This window comes from Carcharhinus amblyrhynchos, chromosome 15 (genome assembly GCF_965287045.1).
Source record: "Carcharhinus amblyrhynchos chromosome 15, sCarAmb.v2.hapA, whole genome shotgun sequence".
Classification (NCBI taxonomy): Eukaryota; Metazoa; Chordata; class Chondrichthyes; order Carcharhiniformes; family Carcharhinidae; genus Carcharhinus; species Carcharhinus amblyrhynchos.
The window spans coordinates 43,160,453-43,174,956 of record NC_137338.1 but is presented as its reverse complement, the minus strand read 5'-3'; the positions used below and the strand labels follow the sequence as shown (position 1 = coordinate 43,174,956).

General features: G+C 41.2%; 1 protein-coding gene and 1 pseudogene across 4 annotated transcripts in view; both read left to right on the top strand.

Annotated features, from left to right (window-relative positions):
• zbtb20 (zinc finger and BTB domain containing 20) overlaps window positions 1–14,504 on the top strand; it is a 310,534-nt gene that overhangs the window by 251,561 nt on the left and 44,469 nt on the right. The gene's annotated exons all lie outside the window — the stretch shown is intronic.
• LOC145352978 (small nuclear ribonucleoprotein G pseudogene) lies at window positions 14,216–14,438 on the top strand (annotated as a pseudogene).

The following is a 14,504-nucleotide window of genomic DNA, read 5'->3' as shown; positions in this document are numbered from 1 at the left end:
AAAGGAGAGTAGCTAAAGTATACTTTAGTCACTTATACTCTGACAAATTTACTGGAGTTCTATGAGGATGTGTCTAGGGCGGTGGATAGAGGAGAGCCGGTGGATGTGGTCTTTCTTGATTTTCAGAAGGCGTTTGACAAGGTACCTCACAAGAGGTTATTGCAGAAGGTCAGGGGACATGGAGTTGGGGGTAGGGTGTTAGCGTGGATAGAGGATTGGTTGTCAAATAGGATGCAGAGAGTGGGGGTCAATGTGTGCTATTTGGATTGGCGGTTGGTGACTAGTGGAGTGCCCCAGGGGTTGGTGCTGGGGCCTCAGCTATTTACCATTTATATAGATGATCTGGAGGAGGGAACCGAGTGTATGGTGTCAAAATTTGCTGATGACACCAAGATTGGTGGAACGGCAAATTGCGCGGAGGGTGTGGAGAGTCTACAGAAGGATCTAGATAGGCTGGGCGAATGGGCCAGGAACTGGCAAATGGAATTTAATGTTGGCAAGTGCGAGGTGGTCCACTTTGGTAGGAATAATGTTAGGAAGGATTATTACTTACGTGGAGAAAAACTGCAGCAGGCGACGGTTCAGAGGGACCTCGGGGTCCGTGTGCATGAGTCGCAAAAACCCAGCTTGCAGGTGCAGCAGGTGGTCAGGAAGGCTAATGGGATGCTGGCCTTCATAGCGAGGGGGATTGAATATAAAAGTAGGGAGGTCTTGCTGCGGCTGTATAGGGCATTGGCGAGGCCGCAGCTGGAGTACTGTGTGCAGTTTTGGGCGCCGTACTTACACAAGGATATTTTGGCCTTGGAGGGAGTGCAGAGGAGGTTTACTAGGCTGATGCCAGAGTTGAAGGGGTTGAGCTATGAGGAGAGGCTGAATAAACTAGGCTTGTACTCGTTAGAGTTTAGAAGAATGAGGGGAGATCTCATTGAGACGTATAAGATGATGAATGGGATGGATAGGATAGAGGTGGAGAGACTCTTCCCGCTCAGAAAGGACAGCCTCAAGATAAAGGGGGGCCGGTTTAGAACGGAGTTGAGGAGGAACTTCTTCACTCATAGGGTGGTGAATCTCTGGAATTCTCTGCCCGTTGAAGTGGTGGAGGCTACCTCGCTAAATATTTTTAAGACGCGGGTTGATGGGTTTTTGATAAGAGAGGGGATTAAGGGTTATGGGGAGAGGGCGGGAATGTGGAACTGAGCCACGACAGATCAGCCATGATCTTATTGAATGGCGGGGCAGGCTCGACGGGCTAGATGGCCTACTCCTGCTCCTATTTCTTATGTTCTTATAGGCAGTAACAGGAGAAATTATTCAGTGGAATGATGAAATGGCAGAGACATTGAACAAATATTTTGGCTGGGGTTTTCCAGCTCTGTTGTTGGGGGCAACTGCCATGGGAGACTTGGTGGCCAGCCAAAAATCCATTGACTTTCGGTGGCACTGGACGATCTCAGCAGCAGGCAGGACTGGAGAATCCCACCCATTTGTGAGTGTCTTCACAAAAGAAAACACGATTATGTGCCAGAAGAGGATAAACAAGGAGTTGAAAAGAGTGAGGAACTTATGCAATATCAGCAGGGAACCTGCATTGAAGAAATTTTAAGGATTACAAACCAATATATCCAGGGCACCCGATATGCTTGAGCTCCAAACGAATTAACTGCAGGGACAGTGGATGTTTATGAAATGCCGAGGTTGGCATGGATTTATGGTGTCTCGGATATGGAGAGCATGCAGGAAGATGCAGTTGAGGCAGAACATCAGCCATAATCATATTGAATGGCAGAGTAGGAATGGGGCTGAATTGTCTATCCCTGCTTTTATTTCTTGCATTCTTAGAAATGGAGTTAACGTTTTAAATGTGACTGGTCACATTCAGAATGGTCAGAGACCTGAAACATAACTCTGTTTCTCGCTCCACAGTTACGACCAGACCTGCTGAGTATTTCCAGTAGTGTCTATTATTTATTAACGTAAAGTTTATTCATTAGTCACAAGTAGGCTTACATTCATACGGCAATGAATTTACTGTGAAAATCCCCCGAGCACCACACTCCGGCACCTGAGGGAGAATTTAGCATAGCCAATGCATTTACCAACATGTCTTTGAATTGTGGGAGGAAACCGGAACGCCCAAAGGAAACCCACGCAGACACGGAGAATGCACAGACAGAGACGGGAATATATAAGCAGTATTGTACTTGTTTTCTTACATAATACCAGTAGTCAATCTCTTTGGCGGATTCTGGAGTTAATCTAACTGATATCACTCTTTTCACTTTTTCTGTGGATGAGGCCGAGTGACTCATACAATGCAGTTGAAAACCTGTCAGTCTAGTGATCACATAGAAGAGGGTATAAATTAGGCATGAATAGACTGATATTACCAATTCAACAAAGCTGAGAAATTTAAGCACAAAAATCATTGCAATATTACATGTACATATGTATGCTTTTTTCAGAGGAGGCAACAATCATCTAACTAAAATAGCACAGTAATTTTGAATGAACATGCAAATTTTCACATACAAAGATTGCACAGTTCATAGTCTCTTTTTAAGATTTTAAGACTCCATAATCCAATTTATACTACAATAAACTTGTTAATCAAATCAGTTTTTGAATAGATTCCAAAAATGCATAATTATTCAGATTTTTCACTTCTGGCCAGCGAAACAAAATGTTACAACATTAGCTGCAGTGCAGGCATAAAAGGGAATGTTTCCTTTGTTCACTCAAACATACAATCCTGGTAAGTGCTGTGAAGTATATACTCCACTGCGTATGTATCCTTGGTTAATGAGGGAAATAAGCTTGAAATTGCACAAGTGCTGGCCACAATCTTTGGCCCTAGACCTCAACCCACAGCCTTGGTCCAAACATAGATGAAACAGCTGAATTCAAGAGGTGAGAATGAATGAGCTTGACACCATCTGACCAAGCAGCATCAAGGAGCCCGACCAAAATTAAAGTCAGTGAGATTCAGGGGAGAGATTCATACCTGGCACAAAGTAAGATAGTTATGTTTGTTAGAGGTCAGTCACCTCAGTCGCAAGACATCAGTGCAATAGTTCCTCAGGTTAGCGTCCTAGGCCATACCATCTTCACTGCTTCATCGATGACCTTTCCTCCATGATGAATTCTAAAGTGGGGATATTCGCTCATTATGCAATGATCAGTTCAGTATCATACGCAACCTCTCAGATAGTGAAGCAGTCCACACCCATATGCAACAAGAACTAGACAACATTCAGGCTTTGGCTGCTATATGGCAAGTAACATCATTGTTAGGCAATCATCTTCCCCAACAAGAGAGAATCCAGTCAGGATGTGAAGGCTTTGGAGATGGTTTAAGTTCTCCCACAACTTATAAAACAATTTCCTGCCTGTGGTTACTACTTATCCCTAGGTAAAGAAGGTTTTATGACAGAAATCATTAGTAACACTTGAGCAGGAGTAATATTGTTTTCATTTCAAGGAAATATATTGATAATTAACTTTAATTATTTGTCCGTTGAGAATAGCTCCCACAACAATTTATCATGAGAAAAAATGTTAACTATATGGATGCACTCTGAGATTACAGGTTGGAGATGGTGCTATTACACTCAAGGCTGTTTTAATACTCCCATTAAGCATGCTCCACATCATGATTGGAGTCTCACAAAATGATTTCTGACATTTTATGATCTCAGCCTGCTGGAATGGATGAGGTTTTATTATTTCCCTAGTAGTTCTGGGCAAGAGTACTGTCTCTTTTCGTGGTTCTTAAAATTTTCATGTATAAAAGATAGCAGATGTATAAACTAAAGTGTTGTTCAGTATAGCAATATAGTGGTTAAGCAAGTTATACTCACTGGTATTCATTTTCTGCACCTGATAGCCTCTCAATATATTTTCTAAGTAAGTGTATGAAATGTTTCCAAGTGAAAAAATGTAATTTAATTATTGTCAATGATGGATAATCCTAGTAATTCATACCTGAAGGCACCATAGTCCAAATGTCAGATAGGAAAAGAGGTTCATATACGTTAATATTTCCTTCCCTTGATTGACAATAAAGCTTCTTGTGAAATGAGTTGGACAAACTTAACCTGATTTGTACGTAGGAGTTAAGTTGTACAAAATGTATCCTAATTTGGCACAACAAACTGACAGTCTCGCACTGACAGATAAAAACGCCAAATGTTAGAAATGAAGGAATGTCACATCATTGCAGCTAGTGTTCTTTTGAGCTTGTGTTAAGACATGGTATTGGGATAAATTAGAGATAACTTTACTCTGCAGGAAACTATGCTGTCCTCAACCTGGGAATATGTGATCATGATGCTCAGTGAGAAAATTGGGTGGGGGAGAGGAATAAGTAATTTATTACCAACTCAAATAATCCTTCACTCTGGCCAATAAAACTCTTGAGGAAAAAAAAAGAAAAATAACTTCTGTGATCATAACATTGTCTGAGGGTAGGATCAGTAGGGAAAGGAAGATCTGTAGTATCTAAGTACAAAAGTAATTGCCAAATTTGACTTCTATTAATTCAAAAGTTCCACATCCTTCTGACTAAATATAGTCTTCTAAGCTTTAAGATAGATTTTATTTCTGTTTTAAAAATTCATGACTCTGGAAAAGCTATGTCTGCACATTTTAAATGAGCATTGTAAAAGTTGATCATGTTACAAATATAGTTTCGGTATATATTGTTACTTTGTTAACATTCCCTCCTTATGTTTGCTATGAAAAGTCCTCTGACAACTGTTGTCTTTGCTCTTAAAGTACCTGCGTGAAGAGTGGTTTGATGTACCCTAAAGTGCATCCTCTTCGACATGATTGAACTGTAGAAGTTGCTGTTTGGTAAATTGAAAAGGAAACTGCTGTTATTCCAGGGGATAACCACTCTATATCTTCTGGCCCTGAGCTCATTAATTAAGCATCTGGGCGTTTAGCTGCACATTCCATGGCAGGGTGGATGATGCCGTGTGTCCTGCCATCATATCTGGGTAACATAACAAAGGGCAACTAACACCATTGACTCACTGTTGAAGAAGGAAGACGGAACTCCTAAAAAGAATGAATCTCTGGGTACACTCTTGAGGCTGAAAGATGAACCTTCCTGATGACACTGAATTTGGAAGATTCACATATAGTAGCTGCTTCTCCCACCCACTGTGGCAGTGTTCTGAGCTCCAGCGTTGCCGATTGCCTCCATTCCTGTAATATCCTCACAATGTTAAGGGTTGAGGATTTTAAGCAAAAAAGGAAAGGATGTGATTTGTGCACGTAGATTCAAAATAACAACAGATTTATTGTAGGAACTGTTGCCTGTGCTGAGTATAAAATGAAGCTAACCCAGAGCTTTTGAAACATCCCAATGACATCACTATTATGTGACTCTCTGTTAAAGCAATCATGCAACCACTTATATAACAATGCTTCCAACCAGCAGAAAGTTTTCCCCATGTTTCCCATTTGACTCCAGTTTTGCTAGAGCTCCTTGATGCCACACTTGGTTGAACGTTGAAGTCAAGAGCAGTCAAACTCATCTTGCTTTTGCAATTCAGGTCTTTTGTCCATGTTTGAACCAAGGTTGTCATCAGTTCAGAAGCTCAATGAATGTGGCAGGACCCCAACTGAGTGTCTGTGAGCATGTAATTGCTAAGTGCTGCCACTTGATTGTGCTGTTGATGGCCCCTTCCATCATTTTGATGATGGTTGAGAATAGACTGGTGGAATGGTAATTGGCCAGGTTCGGTGTGTACAGGACGTACCTGGGCAATTTTTCTCATTTGCGGGGTAGATGCATACCGCTGCTATAGCTATAGTTGGCCGAGGAGTATGGCAAGTTCTACAGCGCAAGTACAATTACCAAAATATTATCAGAGTACATTGTCTTTGCAATATTCAGTGCCTTCAGCTGTTTCTTGCTCTCATGTGAAGTAACCAAATTGACTGAAGACTGACATCTATGATGCTGGAGATTTCCAGAGGAGACTGGGATGGATCATCCACTAAACGCTTCTGGCTGAAAAGTTTTGCAAATACTTCAGCCTCACCTTTTGTACTGATGTGCTGGGCTCACCCATTATTGAGGATGGGGATATTTGTTGGAGCCTTTTCCTCCAGGGAGTTGTATAATTGTTCGCTCCCCTCAAGGAGAAATGGCAGGACTGCAGAACTTACATCTGATCCATCAATTCTACTAATTCTGCTTATGCTGCTTGGCATGCAAGTATTCTGCGTTGTAACTTCTTCAAGTTAACATTTCATTATTTTGGTATGCCTCCTGCACTCTTCCTTGAACGCGGGTTGATCTCCGGGCTTGCAATGGTGGAGTGAGGGATTTGCCGGACAATAAGATCACAGATTGTGGTTGAGTACAACTTTGCTGCTGCTGATGTCCCACAGAGCCTCATGGATGCCTTGTAAGAATCTGTGCTCAAAATCTATCCCATTTAACACGGTGCTTTTATCAGATGACAAAAATACACATTTGATTTTCACATCTGTTAACTACCATTTATCTTTTCTTTAAAGATGAATATGTTTTATTTTATTCACTATCAAATCTAATGTTTTATAGTTTTAGTGGAGTAGAACTGAGGAACTTGTATTGGCAATGAAAACAATTCATAGGAACCACAGTGGTAAAAGATGTCAATCATTTATTTTACAGCAGGTCATAACAGTTGCATTATATACTTAGTGTGAATATAAATGGTATGTAATTCAATATGTCAGGAACAGTTTTAATCTGGAATTATTTCTTGCCATCCACTGTTTATTGCCTCCAAGTATGCATTCTGTACAGGACCCAACTGTGACAGCTGTTGGCCAGAAAATTGCATTCTAAACACAGGCATTTTTCAAATCGAAGAGCCTGTTGTTTTTGGTAGCTAGCTGCAGGATTACAAGTTCATGTTTAAAGCTGCCTTGTTTTCACCGTTTGCAGCTCGCTTATTTTAGAAATGGATTGCTCCAAGGTGTCAACGGATCTAAATTACATGTGCGTTAAGTGCCTAGTGTCTTGTCCAGCTGCATTTCTGCAACTCTGATGCCTGTGAAAATCATAGTTGTGTACAATTGCTTTGCCCTATCCCCAGTTTTAAACCCCTAATGATGTTTCACTTGTTACTGGTTAAGCTCAGTTGTGTACAAATTATTCCTCATATTCCATGTGGGCTTTTGTCTTGATCTCAGTCCAAGCTTCAGATTTAGGTTATGCTGTACTCAAAATGGTGGTGGGACTTAATTGTGGTCCTTGGTGTATTTGAAAATCCCCCATAATATACAGAAGAGCTTAAATGGTTTTTACTTGTGCTGAGGAGGAAGGATAGTATCCGTACTGTTTTAAACAATGTTGTATCGCTTGGAGCCAAGTGAAGGAGGGAAAAAAAGTGGAAGCAAATTTTTTTATAGCAAGTAAACTTTAAATTGTTTCTTAAAACTACCTTTGCTTGCGTGTAATTTTTTTTGCACCTCAAGTCACATTTTAAGACTGAATGAGTTTACCTGGTCTACTTTGGCCTTCCAGATTCTTTCAAAATAACTCAGTAATTAGGACTTGATACAAAATCATATTACTTTGAATATCACTAGTTTTAAAATGTGTACTGTTTTCTCCTTCTACTATAATTTATAGGAATTTCCTGATATATACTTGGAAAAAATGAAATGTTCTCATTTAATTCAAAAATTAATTGGGTCCATCTGATTAGTGAGTGCGGACTGGGAAATTAGGTTGTGCTTAAAAGATAACTGACCTTGATCTTCCTAATGGTGCTGCCTAGTTGGCACCACTGATTATAGAAACTTTCAGCATAGTTGAGGGCCCAGAGCCTATAATGCGAGTGCTGGCTTTTGGGAAGAGCAGTCATGCATATTACCACGTCCTTGCCTTTTGTCCATAATCCTGTATGTTTCTCATCCCCCAGCTATCTGTTCAACTAGCTGTTAAGCTTATTTATAGAATCATCTTGAAGTAGAAAGTTCCAGATCCCAAAAGCTCTCTTGAGTGAAAAGATTTCTTCTCATTGCCCCTTTAGATCTTTTGCCAATAATTTGGAATTCGTGACCTCGGGTTTTTGAGCCACAGGCCAGAGGAAATTATTTTTCTCTACTTATTCTATCAGAACCTTTCATCATCTTGAGAACCTCCCATGAGGTTAGCTCTTGACTTTCTCCTTTCCAAGGGAGAACAGTCCTAACTTTTTCAATATTCCCTCATAACTGATGTCCCTCAGGCCTGATAACACCCTGGGGAACTACTCTGCAATCTTTCTAACTGTGAACATTTTTTTGGAACCTAGAGCTAATTTTGCTCAGCTACATTGAGCAATAATAATTGTTGTTTTACGTACAGATTTATTTGCGGAATGATTGCATTGTTTGAGAGATGGTAGCTATCTTAATAGAAATAACCAAAAGATAATATTGAGTGAGAGATCCATTTGCAACATTAATCTGTTATCTTTTTTCAATGCCAATTGACCTACTGTGTATTTCCAGTATTTTCTGTTTTATTTCACGTTATAACATTAGTGTTCTGGTGACAGTACTTTTTAAGCCCACCCTCTATGTCCTGACTAGGAACTTGATGGGACAGAGGCTTTGGTTTATATTGCAAACAGGAAGGCCTTACCACCCCACCCACCTCCATCACAACAGCAGTGGGAACTGATATCTGATCTTAAAAGCTGTGTCGTTACTCATAATGCAAAAATATTTTGCCAGTCTTTATAACCAAATGTAATAAGTTTTGGCACAGGTTTGAAAAACATACTATCCTCCTTTGCCTACTTTGCTCAATCTTGGATTTTTCGAGGCATTCCTGGATGCTTAATCACATGCTTTGACCATGTGACACCTACTCAGGTTATTGCATTTGCCAAATAAAAGGTTGTAAGCTCCTTGTAGCTCATAGTTGTGTGTCAGCAGCTGCTGTGCAACAGATTCGAAGATCCAGGGGGAATTACAGTGAGAAGTCAAACTAAAGAGAGATTGAGGTTGGGAGGAGGGAAAACCAAAGATGGGAAAGGGGCTTGCAGACGAAAACCAAAGGTGACAGGAAATTTGATTCCATCAGTAATTAATTAGTCACTAAGACTGCATTGATGACTAACAACAGTACTCTTACACCTTGATGTGATATCCACTAATGTTCACCCTTTTAACTAAAGCTCGCATCTTCCTGTACTACACTACAGTTAGGCTCCCCTGACAGTGTCACTCTTACTCAATCTCCCACCTCCTGGTATTCTGGTTTGGACTCAGTTGACAGCTCTGAATGGGGAGCCTGAGTAAGAGCCAATCTATACTTAAAGTTCAGCATGTCAAAACCACTGTTCTTGATCACTGATCCAGTAAAAATCTCAATCTTTGTGTCCTTGATTCAGATTTTTCTATCCATGGAAGAGTCTTGCCCTATTTACCCAGTGTCCACCGCAAATGTCACGTATGCTTTTATTGTCTGCTCCTTTCTCGGCGCCATACTCCGTAATCACTTTGCTGCTGCTATCAGTTCTTCATAAATTGGTGGTCCCCCTATCATAAAGAGTAGCCCTTAATAGACAGATGTTAGCCATCAAGTCTCTATCTTTGATACTGCACTGTGGAGGCCATCAGGAACATGGAGCCTGATGATCTCGCTGTCCTTCTACTTATAGGTAGGGGAGAAGAACAAGAAGGTATCAACAGCAATACTTGACTCATCAAAGGCAGGAGCAGGACTGTCAAGAGGAAGAAGTGGCACGGCCTGCTCTGCACACCAAGGATGAACCCCAGAGAGGCATTGCTTATAGGTGTCTCGTTTGACACTCAGACTATAGATGGCATTTGCCATATCTGCAGAATACAACATATCTAGGGAACTGATTGATCACACCTCTCACCTGCTTCAAGATTTGGCCCCATAGGGACTTGGTTGGTGGTGGTGGTGGTGGTGGCGGGGTTGGGTTGGGGGGGTGGGGGGGGGGGAAGAGAAGCGGGCATCAATTGTCACTGTCACTGAAAGGGACTGCAGCACTGAATTCATATACCAGGGACTCCTGCCAAAGGTCCACTGGATCCCCTGTGAGATTTTGCAAGCCTCTGCACGTGAGTGCAATCAGGAGGTCAGGGATGCAATCTTCACAAGAGCATACAACTTAATGTATTGCAACTGGGATCAGCCAAGCCAGAAAGCAAGAATGTTAGGATTTGTGCTGATCTCTCTTTTCCATTGGTGCAGGGTGTCATTGTGGCGCTTGGAGCTCTGTGGTGTCAAGTTGTCAACTATGTGAACCGCAAGGGATTCCATTCCCTGAATATTCATCTGGTCTGTGACCACACACCAAACACATCCGTGTGCTTGGTTCCGAAAGCGTATATATTCTCAGCTACTCTCAGATACCTGACATCTTTCAGGGTCCACAAGGCTGCAAGATTGGCTCCTCAGGGATGAGAGCAGCCAGGAACAATAGAAAGAGTCAAATTTGTGGGAGTGTATTTACAGGAGTACAGAATGTTGTGTGCATGTGATTAACACCCATACCTGTGCTATGCAACTATGATGTGGAGGTGCAGGCATTGGACTGGGTAAGCACAGTAAGAAGTCTCACAGCACTAGGTTAAAGTCCAACAGGTTTATTTGGCAACACAAACTTTGGGAACTCGAGTCTCAGGCTCCTTCTACAGGTAAGGTCACTCACCTTCGTAGTATGACTTAGTAAGACTTCTTAGTATGCAACTACAACATCTTCGGCCTTCCTTATCCTGCCACTCTATCTGGATGCACACCCAACATCCACAGGCGAGGAGGAGGCAACCTGCTCACTGCTATGCATTGTTGTCTGTGATGACCATGGCAGGCTTCCTCTGGAGAGCCAAGACTTGGGGGCCCACAGCCTGCTTTTGAGGTCCTACCTTGTGGCAGTGCCTTGCTCCTTGGCTTATGGAACTGGAGCTGAAGTGCTCACAGAGGTGATTTGGATGGTTGGGCAATCTCAGAGTCACGTAGGTGGGTGGCCTACAGGTGTGCACCAGCTAATCTTTGTCGCTGTCAGTACCTGAGCTTCACTGGCTGGCTGTCTGTCTGAGATGGGGGGGCAACAGGGGTGAGCTTGAGAAGCACTTGCCCACCACCACCTGTGACACTGGTGGATACCATTTAGTGCAGCTCCTGCAACAGTGGAGAGCAGAAGTCTTGGACCAAGATCCAATAAAGGAATGGATTGATTTAGGGAAAATACGCATTCTTCTGCTTTTCTCAACTTTGTAGTAGTTGTCTCTTTAGTTTTACAAGTATTAAATGGTGGCATTTCTCCTGCCCACCAGGTGAATTCATGGTTGGTATGATGTGGTACTGAGTCCTTAGTTAACCTGAACTTTTCTCTCTCAGTATTTTGACAACAAGCAACTGCGTCACGGCCTACCTTAAAGCTATTTTCTTTTGGCTATATGCTAGGAATTTTGGTGTTAACTTGAGGACATTCTTTTAATAATTTTCATCCAGATTCCCACTGTGAATGTACGCAGTATCAACTCCTTTCAGAGAAACCTTTAGAGGATTTAACATGTAGTGGGGATTTAATTGGATCAGCAGTATTCAGCTCTTCCATTAGATTTGTGGAATATCCTTGTAACTGGTATACCAGGCCCTTCCTCGTAATGTTTTGGGGTCACTTATTTCTTCATTCTGACTTATGACAATAATGTGTGCTAGACATTTGAGGAAAGGTTGCATGTTCGTTTTCTCTATTTAGCTGTTAATTCCCGATCCACGTGTCTAGTATTCAGACTTCTTCGCTATAAAAACTTGTTCTTTTCTCCCCCTTCTCAACCCTAGTAACTTCTAACTCCATTCCCTAGAAATCAACTGTATTTTTCTCCCTGGTACAGTGCGAAGTTAAACCAGACTTTTAACAATCTAGGCACCTTTTTTGATCCCAAAGTGAGCTTCAGATCAGATATAACTATAAAATGGTCATATCACAAAACAAGTTCATTTGGCATGTGGTGTCCATGCAAAAGTAACTCAGTCAGTCCCATGCCTCTATCCTTTCCCCGTAGACCTGAAAATCTTTGCTTTTTAAGTAACTCCCTAAATTCTCTTTTTGCCTGTATTGAATGTGCCTTTCTCAGGCAAAGCATTCATCACTACTGTGCAAAAAAAAGGAATGTTGTTTCCTTTGTTATTTTGTCATTCACTTTAAATCGCAGTCTCTTGCCTCTAGACCCTTCTACCAATTAGAAGTTTCTTCCTATCTGTCCAAAATTGCCTTTTTTTTCTCCCTCTAACTTCTTCCAACTTCACAACTGTCTTAGTTCAGTTCTTGCCAAAACTCTTATCTATGCCTTTTGTTAACCTAGACTTGACTATTCCATTCCTGGCCAACCTTTTACTTATACTTGTAAACTTAGGCAGTATAGTTTTGGATGACCTCACATGTTAACTCACACTGTCATGATTTCCCATCACCTCTGAGCTCAGTCACCTACACTGGCTGCTAGTTAAGGAATCCCTTGATGTTAAGTTCTCGTTCTTGTATTCAAATCCCTCCACATCCGTGTAATAATCTCTGAACGAGCAACCCTCCAAAATATGTGTTCTCTCAATTTGGGTCTCTTAAGCACTGCTGATTGTAATTATTCCACAAATGGTAGCTGTGTCTTCATCAGCCCAGGGCCATTCGCTCTGGAATGACTTCCCTAAATCTCTTTGCCTCTCTTCTTTTAATATGCTGCTTAAAACAGGGGAGACAGTGGAGTAGTAGTATTGTCACTGACTATTAATCCAGAGGCCCTGGATAATCTTCTGTGGACATGGATTCAAATCCCGCCAGATAGAATTTAAGTTCAGTTGATACATCTGGAATATAAAGCAGGTTGTACTGGTGACCAAGACAGTGGTCATAATTGTGAAAAGCTATTTGGCTCACTAATGTATTTTATGAAACAAAATCTGCCATCCTTACCTAACCTGACCTACATGTGACTCCACATCCACACCAGTGTGGTTGACTCTTTGATTGAAATGGTCTAGCAAGCCATTCAGTTTAAAGGCAATTGGAGATGGGTAACAAATACTAGCCTTACTTGTGATGCCCACATCCAATGAAAGAATTTTTTTAAAGATCTCTTTAATCATCTTTTGGTCAGTGTGAGGGTCAGCCAGTGGCAGATAAATAGAAAGAGTTAGTAAGTTAGTAAAAATTAATGAGAGGATTTTGGGGCCAGTTAGGTTCAAGGCAGTCAATAGATTTTTAATGTAAAAATTATTTACATGATTTCTTATGGAAAAGTGACTTGTGTAGCTTGTTTCCGTTTAGCCGCCATTGTTTCACGAATATATTAGGAATTTGAAACAAAGGGTAGCTGTATGGGAGTTAATTAAATAAGAGAATGAAAATATAAGTAAATAACATAAATATTATGATTATCATTTGTTACCAAAAATTTTAAAAATTGAACTTCGACAACCAGCATCAATCAGAAGGCAAGGATGCCGTGTGTAAAGAAGAGTAGGAAAGTTGTGCTCAATATATATCAAGCCTTGGTTAGATCACACTTGTTGGATTGTGTATAATTACGAATGTATTTACCTTTTAGAATCACTTTTATTCCATCGACTAAGGTGCTTTTTAACGAAATGAACTGCAATGAATTTGTTAAAATTCTATTTACAGTCCAGTTAAGATTTTCCAATATCCCAATCGGTCATCACTGTTTTCCTGTTGAATGCCACTGATCTAGAGGCACTATAGCACCATCATTGTTGGGAATGTGTAAATTGAGCATGTTAAATTTATATGGAAGAATTTCATTTCCAATATGGGCATAAGAGTTCCCAATAAAAATGTTAAATTAAAGTCAAAAAGGGGCCTAAATTACACATCAATGTTTGATTACCTTTCATCCTGTAGTCCCACTTCAGCTGAAAACCACACTGCTACACTTGTTCTTAAGTATGTGCCATGTAACAGGAGATAAATGTGCATTTTTTACATAATTACATAATGGCCTGTATTTTGCAGAAAGCATATTGGTGAAAAAATTAGCATTAAGGAATAATTTGGGTTGTAGCTGCACATGCACAGTTAAATTTGAAAATACTGCAGTGACGGGGGAGAGAGCGGTGGCAGGAGAAAGTGCCAGAGAAAAGCCCCCTGAGAGAGTGTCAGCGCCAAAGCTCTAGCTGCAGCCGCACCGTGCACTCAGCCCAGCCCAGCTCACAGGCATAAGCAAAGCGTACCTGCCCGAGCTCAAAAAGTTCATGGACGAGAAGCTGTCACTGAAACTGAGTGGAGGGAGACACGCAAGACACACTGAATGGCTTTGACCCCGTCATGAATCTTGTAGTGGACAAATCTGTCGAGATGGCAGCGGGGGGACCAGCAAACGACATCGGCATGATTGTGATTAGAGGGAATAGCATCATTATGTTAGAAGCCTTGGAGAGAGTATAGTGAACACAACTCTGGATCTGGAAACACGGCAAGAACGTGGCAAAATCCACACATACAGACATAATT